The 15,102-nt window shown below is 34.7% G+C and overlaps 1 long non-coding RNA gene across 1 annotated transcript; it reads left to right on the forward strand.

The window, feature by feature from the left end:
* Nucleotides 1-5,037: 5,037 nt before the first annotated feature.
* Nucleotides 5,038-10,980, forward strand: LOC114294759 (uncharacterized). Its single transcript, XR_003640601.2, has 3 exons — nucleotides 5,038-5,278; nucleotides 8,724-8,823; nucleotides 8,926-10,980. It is a non-coding gene; the product is annotated as an uncharacterized LOC114294759 (long non-coding RNA).
* Nucleotides 10,981-15,102: the final 4,122 nt, after the last annotated feature.

Below are 15,102 nucleotides of genomic sequence, written 5' to 3' on the forward strand. Positions count from 1 at the left end.
TTTTCATTAAAATAAAAATGAAACAAATAAATTTTCAATCTTAGTAAATAAAAAAAAATGGAAGTTTTTTAAAAAAATTCATTAACTACAAAAAAAAATTATTTTAACAAAAATAAAGTTTTTTGGCGACGGCAACCCCCATTGCAAAAAAAAAAAAAAAAAAAAAAAGGAAGAAAAGAGCTATATGGAGTTGTTTTGTTGTTTAAATTTCATTTGTGACCCAAAAAAAAGAAGATTTTGATTTTGATTTTTTTTTTTCATTCCCGCTCTATTTCTGCTTTTTTTTTTCCCATTGCCGCTCTGTTCCTCCCCCACCCCCCGCCCAAAACCAAAAATCCCTAATCTCTTCTTACCCCATTCTCTCTCGATCGACGGCGAGCGGCGGCAGATGAGGGCAAGCGACAGACGACTGCAAGCAGCAAACGAGGCTGCTGTGTGATTGGAAAGGCCTCCGGAGTGTAAGAGCAGCAGCAACGTCGGAGGAGGAGGGGGAGGAGGGAAAGCGGTGATAGGGATGATATGTCGGAGTCTGGTGTATTACCACTACACATAAGGATGTGTTACTCATATCTCTCTCTCTCTTTCTCTCTCTCACAGACACACACACACACACACACACATGTTTATACATACATACATGCATACATACATATATGCATTAGTTCATGTTTGACTTCCAATTCAGTTTATCAAATTTTTGAAATACCTCCATTATCTATGCTGATGCCCTAGGTTTTGCAACTTTTCTTAATTCCCCCAAACCTAATACACACACACACGCACATTAATCTGTTACCAAAAAATTGTTTTAGAAATTGTAATAAACTAACTAGCACAACTATTTTAATACTCTCTACACACAAAGTGTTCATTCACATTAAATTGAAGCTTGATAAAAACATTCATTGCCCTTTTTAAGCTCCCATTTCTTCCCTTTGGCTACTATTCTCTGATTGGGAATGTTCAAAGGTTATTGCTAATACTAGAGAAGGTAGTGTATCATACTATATTTTACAGTCTGTTGGGACTTCTTGTTTTTTGTGTGTTATTTTATGTTTTGGTGGGACTGGGTGACTCCCTTGTCTTGTGGTGATACATTTGTGTGGATTACTTAATTTTAATTTATCTCCCTTCTGTTCTTTTCTTTCTTTTTCTTTTTTCTATAACATATATATCTTCTCCAACCCTTTATTTCTTGCATGTTGTGGGATAACGAAATGTTTTGGATTTGTAACCATCAATGTAGTAGGGTATGATTGGTGGGAATTTGATTGAGGAACAATTTGTATTTCAGTTTGCAAATGCACTTCTAGATCAAAATTTTATCCATTTTTTAATAAAAGTTTCCTTGTTGAATTTATTGTAGTATTCTATTGACCCTTTTTTTTTTTTTTTTGGTGAGGGGTTGGGAGTCCAAAAAAGGGGGTTTTAAAAGAAAATGTGTCCACTTTGAACCACAATTTTTGACTTCCCACGTAAATGTTCGATTAAAACTCATCTTAGCGGTCATTAGGAAATCACTCTTATTCGTTCTTTCAAACACTCAAGTAATCCCCTGTATTCTCGATCTTTGTGTTCTCTATTGCATGGTGAGTAGCATTGTTCACCCTTTAATGAAGCCAGATTCAACCATCATTAGCTTCTCATTTGTGTATGACTATTCAGTTTAGGAGTTAGAGCCGGATTTCACTATAGGCAAACTAGTTCTTTAAAAAACTTAGAATTCGAGGTGTTGACGCCCCAAAATCACCAAACGGCGTCAGATTAGCACGAAACTTGGCACACACGACCGCCTTGGCACGGGAGACTTGTGGGAGAAGACAGGACTCGCATCGGATTTCCAGTTTGGGAGTTAGAGCCAGATTTCACTTTAGGTAAACTAGTTCTTTAAAAAACTTAGAATTCGAGGTGTTAATGCCCCAAAATCACCAAATGGCATCAGATTAGCACGAAACTTGGCACACACGACCGCCTTGGCATGAGAGACTTGTGAGAGAAGACGGGACTAAAATCAGGTTCTCGGTTTGGAAGTTAGAGCCGGATTTCACTCTTAAGAAACTTAGAATTTGAGGTGTTAATGGCCCAAAATCACCAAACAGCGTCGGAGTAGTACAAAACTTGACACACACAACCACCTTGGCACGAGAGACTTGTGGAAGAAGACGGGACTCGAATCGGGTTCCCGGTTTGGGAGTTATAGCCGGATTTCACTATAGGTAAACTAGCTATTTAAAAAACTTGGAATTCAAGGTGTTAACATCCCAAAATCACCAAACAGCGTCAGATTAGCACAAAACTTGGCACACATGACCGCCTTGGCGTGAGAGACTTATGCGAGAAGACGGGACTCAAATCGGGTTCTCAGTTTGGGAGTTAGAGTTGGATTTCGGTCTAGCACAATTATTTACTTAATTAACTTTCTAATTATATAGTAGTTAAATTTTTATTTTTATTTTTTGTAATTAATATATTAACACATAATTATGTTGTCATTAATTTTTTTTTTTCCAGATATTTCCAGAATAGGAGTTTGCTTTCTTGTGGATTTGATGCCTGTGAAGAATGCCACAAATTTTTGTTTTTGTACCACGGAGAATGCTGAGGAAAATTTTTAATTTTGATTTATGTTATTTTGAATTATGAATAACATTATGTATTTAAGCATTATATATGTACTATGGAACATAATGTACTAAGTTAATTTTGTTGATGTATAGTTATGAATGTAAGAATATATTTATTATGGAGAAATTATTATTTCTATACAAGAATTTTTATATTATTATGCAATTATTGATTTTTTTTTTAAAAAAAAAATTGTTTTTCATTGAATACAGGTAATTTTAATATTTTTAATTAATTTACAGCTGGTTTTTTAGGTTTTTTTTTATTTTTTTATTTTTTTATTTTTTTTGCGACAGCACCAAACTGTCGCAAAAAACAAGTATTTTATAATTTTTAATAAATATTGCATTTTTGCGACGGCACCACACTGTCGCAAAAAATCAAAAATCTTTTTTGCGACAAAATCAATGTCGTCGCAAAAAGAAATATGCCGTCGCAAAAACAAAAAAAAAAAAAACAATTTGCGACGGCAATTTCTACCGTCTCAAATAATACTTTTGGCAACGGCAAAACAGTGTTGTCGCCAAAAGGTCTCTATTTTTACACATTATTGGCAACAGTAAAATGCCGTCGCAAAAAAAAAAAAAAGGCATAATGAGTTTTTGCAACGCCCTCTATTGTGACCCCCCGTTTGCCGTCGCTAAAAGTTTTTTGAGACGGCATAATGAGTATTTGCGATGGCATTTTGCCGTCGGAAAAAGTCAAATTTTTTGTAGTGGAGTGCGGCTCACATCTCACTAACTTTAAACCTATATTATACACCCACTTTCGGGACAAAATTTTATGGTCCATTGTATTTGTATAATAGATATTAGTCGATTTAAATTGATTATTATAAAATATTTCTAACAATTGACTGATCAATTTTTCTTGGTCATATCTAGGGTTTGAGTTAGAACATGACCCATGATGTGGAATGACCGACTTCGGATAATCTATATTTACCTATATTTATATTAAATAAAAGGGTGTTTTCAATCATAGGTTGCTCTTTGGTCTATCCAATCTGGAAAAAAAAAAAAAAAAAAAAAATCACAAGTTGCTCAAGCTCTGACCAAATTAAAAAATATGTTACTCAATCCTTAAAATATTTCGAATTGGGCTCAGGTTGCTCTGGCTGAACTCGCCAAAGTTTGCTACTCTAACAAGGGGAGAAGTTACATAGTTCAATTAGTGACAACTTAAAAATTGACACATAAAATGCATGCCATTATGGTAAAATTATGAGCCATGTTTGAAAAGAGTGATTTTTTGTCAAAAAATTCTCGCAAGTTGTCAATTGATTATCTTTACTTTTTTACGTCACTTTTCGTAAAAAGTTAAAAATTTATTTAAAAAGTCAATTTCTAAACAAGTCCAATTATGAGTTTCAATCTTTTTCAGTTTTGTATTTTGCATATAAAAGTCTAACTATTTATATTATTTATATAAACATTATGTTATTAATTTTTTTATATCCCGTGCATAGTACGAGCTTACCGCTAGTACCATCTAAAATGAAATAAGTGAACAACTTATTTATCCAATTTTGCAGTCTAATTACTACCACATAATATTTGAACTCTCATTAATTTATGATATCTACCACCTTGTGAAATACTAACATTACAAGAAGAAACAACCTCATCAAAAATTGTTGAAGAAAAGTCTGGGAATACAAGTGGAGGAACATGTCAAAATGACAATCCATATTAGTCCCAAAAAGCACCAAACAAATTATTGGATTTCTGGATGGAAAATTCTCCCTACGTAGCTTTACCATAAAATTATGTAAGTTTTTACAAATTTATATAAATAATTTCACAAAAATACGTAAATTGAATACAAATTTACTTAAGTCTATTCATAAAAATGAACTTGCATAATTTTATGATAGGGTTACATACGGTGTGCATTGCATACCGGAGATGACAGCCACAAAAAATTAAAAAAATAGAGACCAAAGGAAAACACAGCTAATTCTCAAACACGAAGATTGACACTACAACAAAATGCACATTCAGCAACCAAAATTGGCGACTAAATTTAGTCGCCAAAAGTGTAGAAATTGGCGACCAACTAATTTTTTTAGTCGCCAAAAGTAAAATATTTAGCTGCTAATTTTTTTTAGTCGGGGTATATTGGTTTTTGGTGACTAAAAAAATTTTAGTCGCTAAAAATGTTAGAATTGGCGACCAAAAAAAATTTTAGTCGCCGTATATTAAGTTTTGGCTACTAAAATCATTTTGTCGCCGAAAGAAAAATAAAAAATTAATTTTTTACCTTTGGCGACCAAAATTTTAGTCACCAAAAGTTTTTTTTCAGAGACAAAAAAAAAATTTTAGTCGTCAAAAAAGAATTTTATTGTTATTTGGCGATCAAAAATATATTTAGTCGCTAAAGGTTGTAATATTTGTTTTAGAGGAAAACAAATTATTTTTGGCGCCCGATCTATTTACACTCTGTTCTGTCTCTCACACAAACAGACACACGATATACACTTTTGTGTCAAACACTAGCAAACCTCACCCTCACCATCCAGACTCACCATCCTTGCTAACAGTTACCATCGAACTTCCACCACCGACCATCGCGACTCTCGCTACCGCCACTGACCATCGCGGCTCTCGCCACCGTCGCTCACCATCGCGGCCCCCCTCCCAGCCACATTCAGGTTTCTCTCTCTCTCTCTCTCTCTCTCTCTCTCTCTCTCTCTCTCTTCCTCTATTTCCCCATTTCACCATCTCGGATCTAGGGTTTTATTTTATTTTTGATGCTGTAGGATTTTGATAAAATCATTTTAGGGTTTTACTCTTTTTCTACATTTGAAGCACATATGAGGTCCAAGTTGTGTTTAATTCCAAAATTTGTTGCTCTATTTAAGCAATCGTGAAGAACTGCTTAAATTGCTGAATAGAGTTATATGTGTGTATATATATAGTATTATTAGGTAGATAGCAATTGATTTAAGGTACTGAACAATTTAAGAATATTATTAGTAATTAAGTTAATGGAAAATTTTAGGAGTATATTTATATAGATTATATATGCTTACACTTCTTCCTCTAAGGAGTATAGATTGATATAGATTATATATGCTCATGCTCTATTTTTTCCCTTTCTATTACTTCAGAGTTATACAGTAGATGAGAGGCTAGGAAGCACGGATACGGATACGGGATACGGATACGATACGATACGGCGATATGGCAAAATTTGAAAAACTAGGATACGGGTACGGCGGGGATACGTTAGTAAAAAAATATTATTTTAACAATTTTTAGTAATGCAGTATGCATAAAAATAAAACTTAAAGCAAAAGACAACTTGATAAAGAAGAAAGATTCCTACAAAACTAAGAGCCTTCAAGGTCAATAGGTTTAACTTGTTCCCCTTCATCAGTGAATATCACAAGACCTTAGCTAAAGCCAAAGCCAAAAAACCATTCTTAAATAAAAATTTCAGCAAATATACTTTTTTAAGTCATCAATGATAGCCTAGGAAGCATGGATACGAATATGGTGATATGGGGATGTGGATATGGCGATATGTCAAAATTTGAAAAAGTATGATACGGGTACAGTGGGGATACATTCATAATTTTTTTTTTTTTATGATTTTAATAATGTAATATGCATGAAAATAAAACTTAAAGTAAATTAATAAATAAAGAGAGGGATTCCTATTAACCTAAAAGTGCTCAAACATTCATAAAACATCCAAAACTAAAAGCAAAACTAAATGCAAATGCAAATTAAACATCATCCTTACATGCCAACACCAAAAAAAGAATGAGAGCAGAGAGAAGAAACGTGAGAGAGTGAGAAAGCGAGAGAGAAGTGAGAGAGACAACAAGGATACATCAATTTGACAAATTCTATTACTTAAGCTCTCACTATATTCCTCTTATGAAAGAACTAAACAAAATATTATAAGTAATATGTAACTTCGAGTATCCGATACTTCAAAATTAAGTATCCGATACTTCAAAATTAATAAAAAATTAATTAAGAAGTATCCGATACTTTTAAGAAGTATCCGATACGTATCCGCGAGTATCCGAGGAGTATCGGTATCCGATAAGTATCCGATACGGATACGTCACCCTTTTTGAAGTATCCGTGCTTCATAGATGAGAGGAAATTTTAGTTGTTGATGCTCATGCTCTGTTTTTTTTCCCTTCTTGAATGACACTAGGTTGATATTGATTATGGAACTTAGTGACAGTTTGCTGCTTTGCTCTGTTTTTTATCTTCTATTTTTTCTCCCTTGATGCTCATGCTCTGTTTTTTTTCCCTTCTTGAATGACACTGGGTTGATATTGATTATGGAACTTAGTGACGGTTTGCTGCTTTGCTCTGTTTTTTATCTTCTATTTTTTCTCCTTGTACATCTTCGTATTGGTGTCTAGAAATTCCAAAATGGTATTTTGGGAAACTATTAATAATTTTAAAATACAAAACACAATTTGACAAGCACTTCACTTTCAACACTCTTCCCTGAATCATTACTTGCAACATCTCAATTGGTTCACACATTTCTCCCGTATTTTCATATTTTTATATCATGGTGGATTAAGGATTCATGTCTATGATTAATTTGGCAGTAAATTTAATCAAGTGAATTTCAAGAGGAGGATTTGCCTGATGGTTTACCGTTTGAGTTGATTTAGAGTGCCATCTGGAACGATGAGGTTAAACATTTTCAGATAGGCTTAAGATGTGGGGTTGATATTTTCCCTGAGCTTGCTGGTTTTAGTTGGCTGGAGTATGCTTCATTTGGCTATAAAAGTTTATCAAAGTTCACTTAAAGAAGGAAAAATCTTTGGTTTTTAATTTAGATTGAAAATTTATATGTGCCTATTCAAGGTATAAAAGTTAACCTGATAGAAAGAGTGTATTTAATACTTCTTAATCTGCATAGCTTTAATTTTTAATAGGAATCAAGGACTTGGTTTTGTGAGTTATCATAATTGTTGAATTGAGATATGAATTATGAATAAAAGTACTATTTTTTCAGAGCATGAGTTGAATTGAATGTTGAATTGTAAGATTTAAAAAGGTAGTGTGTGGTAACGTTTACCTTTTTGTTTATGTTTAGAAAAAATTTGTAAACTTGTTTTTGTTTATTTTTAGAAAAAGAAAAACAAAAACTACAAACACGTTTGGTTTGAAAATCTCAATGAACTTCTGAATTTGTTGAAAGTTCAGCCTAATTTGGATAGAATTTTGCAAGATGGGAGAATTTAGCCAAATATATTATTAAAAAAAAATAAGTACTTTGATTTTCCAACTCCATCCAAGAAAGAAAATTTTTGGAAAAGAGGTTTGTTTTTACAGTTTCTTATTGACTAAATTTCCCAATTTCAAAAACCTCTTCTCATATTTGCGAGTGTGAACACATAAAACTCTTCAAAGTTGCATGCCCTAGTCTCTCATGGGCATAATATGGATGTGGCAATTCTTAAAAGTCAAAAGCCATAAGAGGTGGAATGAAGTTTGGTACCAACAATCCAGTCTAAATTTCAGATGTGCTCTAAATATGGATTACTTACTGGAGTTTGATAGAAAATTTTTGGAAAAAGTTAAACTGAACATTCTTAATGCCAAACGCAACAAAGCCTTAATTTTGTCTAGGTGCTTTGGTGGTCTTTATGAGCTTTAATTACCATGATGGATTTTCTAGAAGGGAACAATAATAGGTTGTGGTATAATTTTATTGAGACATAAAGATCTCTAATTTGCTAAATATTGGGCACATTTTGCATCTTTTTTCTTTGGTTGTGATAAAAAGAAGCAAGGTTTTCTTTCAGTTAATTAAAGAAAATTCTAGCGTTACCCTCATTACAGAGATTCTTGTTAATTAGTGGTAAGAACCTTAATCGAGTAACAGTCTAAAGCAACAGAGTTGATGGCAGATGGCAGGACCAAGATACTTGACTTGTACCTTTTATGGTGATACTGATTTCTCACTAGTTTTTCAAACAGACCTAGAAAATGATTTATGAAAACCATGCCAATGTAGACATGTTAGAGCAGTTTCAGATGAAAGCTGTATACGTATTTGTTTTTTGCCCACATTTTTTGGATTTAATTTGTTGCAATTTCTTGTATATGAAGGTACTACTCACACAATAATGATTACCTTGAAATATGTCGCTATTACAAGGCAATATATGAGATTCCCTCTGTGAAAGAAGAGCCAGCTAAGTGGATACCGGTAAAGAAACTTAACTTGTGCTTCCTTAGAGATAAAAAAGAAAAGAAAATGCTTTCTTTTTTTTTTTGACTATCTAATAAAGAAATTCTCACACTTCTCTAGGTTGTCAATTGTAAGAAGGGAAAGATTGCAATACAGCGGCAGTCTAAACATAATATGTTTCATCTAAGGAGCTTTTGTAAACCAAACTCCTCTCTTAAAAATAGAAAGTAACTCCCCTCCTGCAAAGTTCTTTATAGAATGATTTGGACTTTGAAAACACCTTTCTTAGTTGTTTTCCATCACGAGTTGTGTTCTATCTCATTTCTGTGAAAAATTTTGTGCAAATTCATAAAGGAAACAACCAACTCCTATTCCTAATTCTGAAGCAAATCGAGTAATAGTAGGGGCCTACAACAACTGATTAGCTGAGATGCATACATTATTTATTATCAAGGTATCATCATCCACCATAGTCGTAAAGAGTCCTGGAACATTTCATATAAATGGACATTCCACCCACATATTGTGCCAGAATTTAATATTTTGAAGTTTCACACCTTGAGGTGAAGTTGCTTCTTAAAATATTCTTACCTTTGATACTACCATTCCACAAGCCAACTCATACATTTCTCACCTTCTTTGTAATCATAAACTGTTTTCCTGAAGCATTCCCACAGTTCTTCTCCACTATACTCCACAAAGAATCTGCCACTTCCTCTGTAGTAGTTGGTTTGCTCTCAACATACAAATTCCCAATCCTTTTCTTGAGAAGTAAGAACAGATGATCTGCCACTTCTCTCCTTCCCTTTCCTAAGATCAAAGAAGACACCACATCCAAAATCACCAAATGCAAATGATACTCAAACCCATGGCATTGTGATTTTAATAAGAGCTTGTTTCCTTAGATAAACACTACCTCTTTACACTGCTACCCTCCTCTTAGTCTCTTAACCGTATGGAACAGAATTTTAGACGATTTTAGCCTTAAAGGAGGAGCCTAACGACAAATGCAGGACAATGGTATTGTTCCCATGCCCACAACCCAAGTTCTCTGCCATGGCTTAAACTTCTGGTACCGTGCTAATCAGGTTCTTCTTTTTGTAATCATCCTATTGGGATCAATTCACCTTGCCTATGTTATTCATAAGTCAAACAACTTCAATAAAACACATCAACACTAGTGAGAAATCTAAGATGCCATTCTTCTGCTCCACAAAAAATAACATGACAGAAAGGCAGGTGAGAAACTAATACAAATTCTCCTCTATCCCCCACCATGAATCTCTGTACCTCCGTCTTCAACACACCTCACAACTGGTAACACCTCCATGACTAGAATAAGAGAAGTGAGCATAGTTGCTTAAAATCCCTTGAACTTGAGAAAAAAAGCCCTTTCCTTTTGCCAATGATTAGGATGGAGAATTTCACCTTGGGGATAGCACCAATAAACTAATCATTACCAAAATGTGTAATATCTACCACCATGATGTTTTAGGGATCGGTGAAATAACTGGTACTTCGATAGTCTTCTCAAACTCTCCATGCTCATAGCCTTTGGACATCTATTAATCTTGTGCAAGTGTTATGTTTTAGCGTGTGCATATTGAAGCTACATTTTGCAAAATGCTATTTCTATCCATGGAAATTAGTTACCCTGCTAATGTCTTTATTCTATTGAGTTTCTATACAGGAATTTGTGTACTCTTTTTATTTTTCTTTTTTTCTTTAAAACGCACTCTCTTCTTTTGATTTCCTATTTTCAGTTTTTTGTTAGGCCTATTTGATATTTGTTGCAGTCAATAATTTGAAATTCCCTCATTTAAGAACAATGAATTTATGCTCCTTCTATTCTTTTCTTTATATTGTATAGATGATACATAGTATAAAACATCACACATGATATATAACTTTTTATTGACAATTATACTATCTTAAACAATTATCACTTAGACCTCGTTTGGGAACAAGCTAATTTAGTAATTTTTTGGCTATTTGGCTAAAATATGAGCTAAAAAAAACTAGTATGTTTGGGATGACTTTTTAGCTTTTTACGAAAAGATGTGCAAAAAGTAGAGAGAAAGGAGAATCTTTGACTTTTTGGTATGGATTGTTGGCTTTTTGACTAATTTAGCAACTTTTTGACTTTTTGGCTAAAATGGAGGGTTCCCAAACAAGGCCTTAGCCCCCGTTTGGGGAGTGGGTTGGCTTTTTTGGCTATTTTAGCCTGGGGCTAAAAAGCCTGGTTTGGGAAGGCCTTTTTGGCTTTTTGGTGAGGTGTCATCTTGTTAAAAGACCAAATTGCCCTTTTCCATTTTTTTTATTTTTTAATTTGGGTTGGGATTTGGCATTATTTTCGTTTTTTTTCTTTCTTTTTTTTTTTCAATTTTGGCTTTTTGGTGAAAAACAAAATTTTTTGGTATGTTTTTTTTTTCGGTATTTTTTTTTTACAATTTTGGCTTTTTGCTTAAAATATATATATATATTTTGGATTTGGAATATTTTTGTTATTTTTTATTTTTATTTTTTCTGTTAGGTTTCAATTTCGCCTATTTTCCTTTTTTTTTTTTTTTTTGGGGTTTGGATTTCGGTTTTTTTTTTTTTTTGTATATTGGGTGTCGATCTGCCGACTTTTGCTTAATTTTTTTATTTTTCATTTTTTTTCTTTATTTTGGGTTTGGAATTGCCATATTTTGGTTCTTCTTTTTTATTTTAATTTTTTTATGTAGGGTTTCGATTTTGCGTTTTTTTTTTTTTTTTTTTTTTTTTGGGGTTTCGCTTTGGCATTTTTTGCTTTATTTTTTTTGTTGACAATTTTTTCATGTTGGGTTTCAATCTCCCGAATTTTGCAAATCCAAATTTTTTATTTTTTATTTTTTTTGAATATATTTTTCAGATTTTGCGCTAATTTTTTTTTCTTTGAATTTTTTTATTTTCCGCTTGGATTTTTCGTATTTTGTTTAATTTTTTTTCCTGTTCCTTTTTTTAATTTTGGGTTTGGATTTGGCGTATTGTGCTTAAATTTTTCGATTTTTATTTGCGAATTTATGTTTTTGTCTTTTTATTGTTTATTTTTTTTTACTATAACTATGTTTTTTTTTTGTCTTGGATTTTTGTTTTTAAGTATGTCTTTTTTTTTTTAATTGGTATACAATAACTTTTTTTTTAATATATTTATGTGTTTCATTTATTTGTAATTTACGTCGCACATGACAATTTGTCTATTCTTTTTCTTTTCCATTTGTTTTTATCTGTTTCACCTTTTTTTTGTTTTTCCAAAAGCAAAATTCGTATGGATTGTTATTTTTCAAAGTTAGGCACGTCAGCAACTGGAAGGGGTTACATTCCCATGGAAACTCATACATATTATACATGATAATATATTTGAATACAGTCTGTTTCACGTGTGTCATTATGTGACAACCATACGAAAATTATTTTGACTACTATATATTTCCTAACATTCCGTTCTTACGCATGTAACATAATTTGTCGCGTATGTGAAGGCGGACCAATGCCATATGGGGGTCCTCATCTCCAACCATTAAACCATCCTCGTCATGTTCAACTTCTAGTATGGCATTTACTATTGTCATAGTCTCTTCCTCGTCACAGATTGGCTGAACAGTTGTTGGGTTACCTGTGTTTCGCCGTATATAATTATGTAATGCCATTGACGCACCTACTAACTGAACTTGCACATTTGCAAAGTCATACCGAGGCATGTCTCGAATAAACCCCCATCGCTGTTTCCAGGCACCGAAAGTGCGTTCCACCACACTGCGTAAGGACGAGTGCACTTTGTTAAATAATTCCCTTGGCGTGTTCGCCATCCTGTTCCGTGCAATACATTGGAATTCTTGTTGGTGGTAACGGTCACCTTTGAATGGTGCTAAGTAACCAATCTGGTTTGGATAGCCAGAATCAACAAGATAATATTTGCCTACAGATATGACAACAATGTATGACGCAAAAAACGAACATTCTGCATCATTTTCATATAACGCTTTCTGAGGAAAAAATTAATACATTATTAAATCTATTAACAGGACCATGTGTTACCTTCGTCAGGATGTGGGAAGGGGACATTCTCATTTGTTAGTATCTCGTTGAATATGCGACTATCATGCATACTTCCTTCCCATCCGCAAGAAATAAATATGAAACACATGTCAAAATCGACAGCGGCCATTATATTTTGTGTGTGACAGTATTTCCTACCAAAATATGTTGCCGCATCTGGCCCCGTAACCCATGCACTGACATGTGTTTCGTCTATTGCGCCAATGCAGTCCTGTAAACATGGATCATATGTTTTGTTTCGTAACTTTGTAACAAGTGTTTCAAATTTGTCACGTGCAATTAATAACAAAAACCATATATATTGTCTTGATTTATATGTCAATCATGTTTTGCTGAAGTACCTTGAATGGTAGGTATTTCCTTCTAGACCGCACGTATGGATGTATACGATGCTGACTGTATGTGGGCCGGCAATGGACAACAGTGAACTCTTTCATGGAATTTAATACGTTATGCACGTGCCTCGACACAGTCTCCCCGGAATGTTGGAACCATTCCTTGATTTTCCGATTTTGCTTCCCTTTCAAGACATGGATAAACATCGCAACGCTTTCTTCAACAGCTAAGCCATGTGGACGTTGCGGGACTTGTAACCCAAAATCATTTACTAATGTCTCACACAATGCGGCAAAAACTTCCTTCGACATGCAAACATTTTCCTCAAAGCGACCCATATGCCCCGCATATAGTTCGCATATCCATGTATTCCCGGTTAGTATAGAAGTGCGACATGGCGTTTTATTCATGTGTTTTTGGTACCATTCTGTCGCCAACTGGCATGCTTGTAGAAATGTGCAGTTCTGTTCTTGTTGCACCTGGACCGCCATTTGATTAAGCATTTCCATTATTTCATCATGGTTGCTTCCATCCCAGGGATTTATCGCATCTTCGTTGATGCGAAACCTACAAAAGTGGTAGCCTTTCAATCAATTGGCACGTGATTCATTGACTTAAATTATATTGAATTTTGCAATTATACAATGCCGACATTGTTTTTAATGAAAGCAATGCTGTGACCAATGTCCTTTGGAACGCATGATCATATGAATTGCACAAAAAAAAAGAAGTTGTTCAACTTATGCTTTACAGGGGGGCCATGGTGGTAACAACCACAAAACTAACAAAAGAACTTGCGACATATAGGCATTCAGAAGCGTGCATCTAAAACGTAATTCCCTGTCTTAAACGTAGCGACACAAAATATTAAAACGTAAACATCCCATTCATTTCCCAAAAACGAAGCACAACCATGCTTCCGGTCCGTCAACCCATGCACTTACCTAAAACTTGTTGCTGCCCGTAGCTAGCAAGAAGAAAAAAAAAAAAAGACAGAATGCAAAACATGCACACACCACCATCCTGTTTAAGTACATAGCCAACAGTACCATAAGTCTAAGTTTTAAAAAGGAAGAAAAGGACGTGCATCTTCAACACTCGTAAGACCGATACATCGCATCCGGTGACCCCCAAACAGGTTTGCAAATGGCCCCGACGCAGTACACTGGAGCTGCTTCTGTGTAAGCCATCCAATGATGTGGTCGTCATCAGGCTGGCACATCATGACCTCCCGATAATCGGCGTTATCCATAAGTGTGGAGGCGAAGTGGAATAACGGCGTACCAATCAGGGATGGAATACTGCTCAGTTTATGCATGCACTCGGAAATAGTGTACAGCGATTCGTTGCCTGTGAGGTGCTGTAGACACCCCATTTTTGACCGTCCTCAAGACTTGGACGTCACCGTTTGAACACTCGGTGATTATCCATGATTGTGTTCGTTTGGAGTTTCCGGAGGTCTCGGCTACGCGCCCTGCCTCAGGATCTCCGAACTTGACTGTTTAGTGTCTGGTTTTGCACCAAACACTTGTGTTTTGCCTTGGAGGGGCAGGGAATGCTTTGTGAGGCATCCCCACACATCACCGGCAGTGGCTAGAGGTCACCGGCTGGTTTTTGCTGCCATCGGCACTTTTTGTTGCCGGTCGGCACTATTTGTTGCCGGTCGGCACTCAATTTTGTCAAAATGACATTTTTGGCCGGCCGACTACTGTGCATCTGCTTTTGTAGATATTTTAAGACAGCTGTCTTGCTTTTTGCTCCCCTCCATATGTATGGAGGGATTTCTCTCTTTAGAAGCTTGTCTTGTAAGCTTTAAAAGACAATGAGCTCTATAAGAGAGAGCCTTGTCTCTTGGCTTTAAGGTTAGACACTTGAGACATT

Source organism: Camellia sinensis, chromosome 12 (assembly GCF_055761805.1).
Source record: "Camellia sinensis isolate YWXY chromosome 12, ASM5576180v1, whole genome shotgun sequence".
Lineage (NCBI taxonomy): Eukaryota > Viridiplantae > Streptophyta > Magnoliopsida > Ericales > Theaceae > Camellia > Camellia sinensis.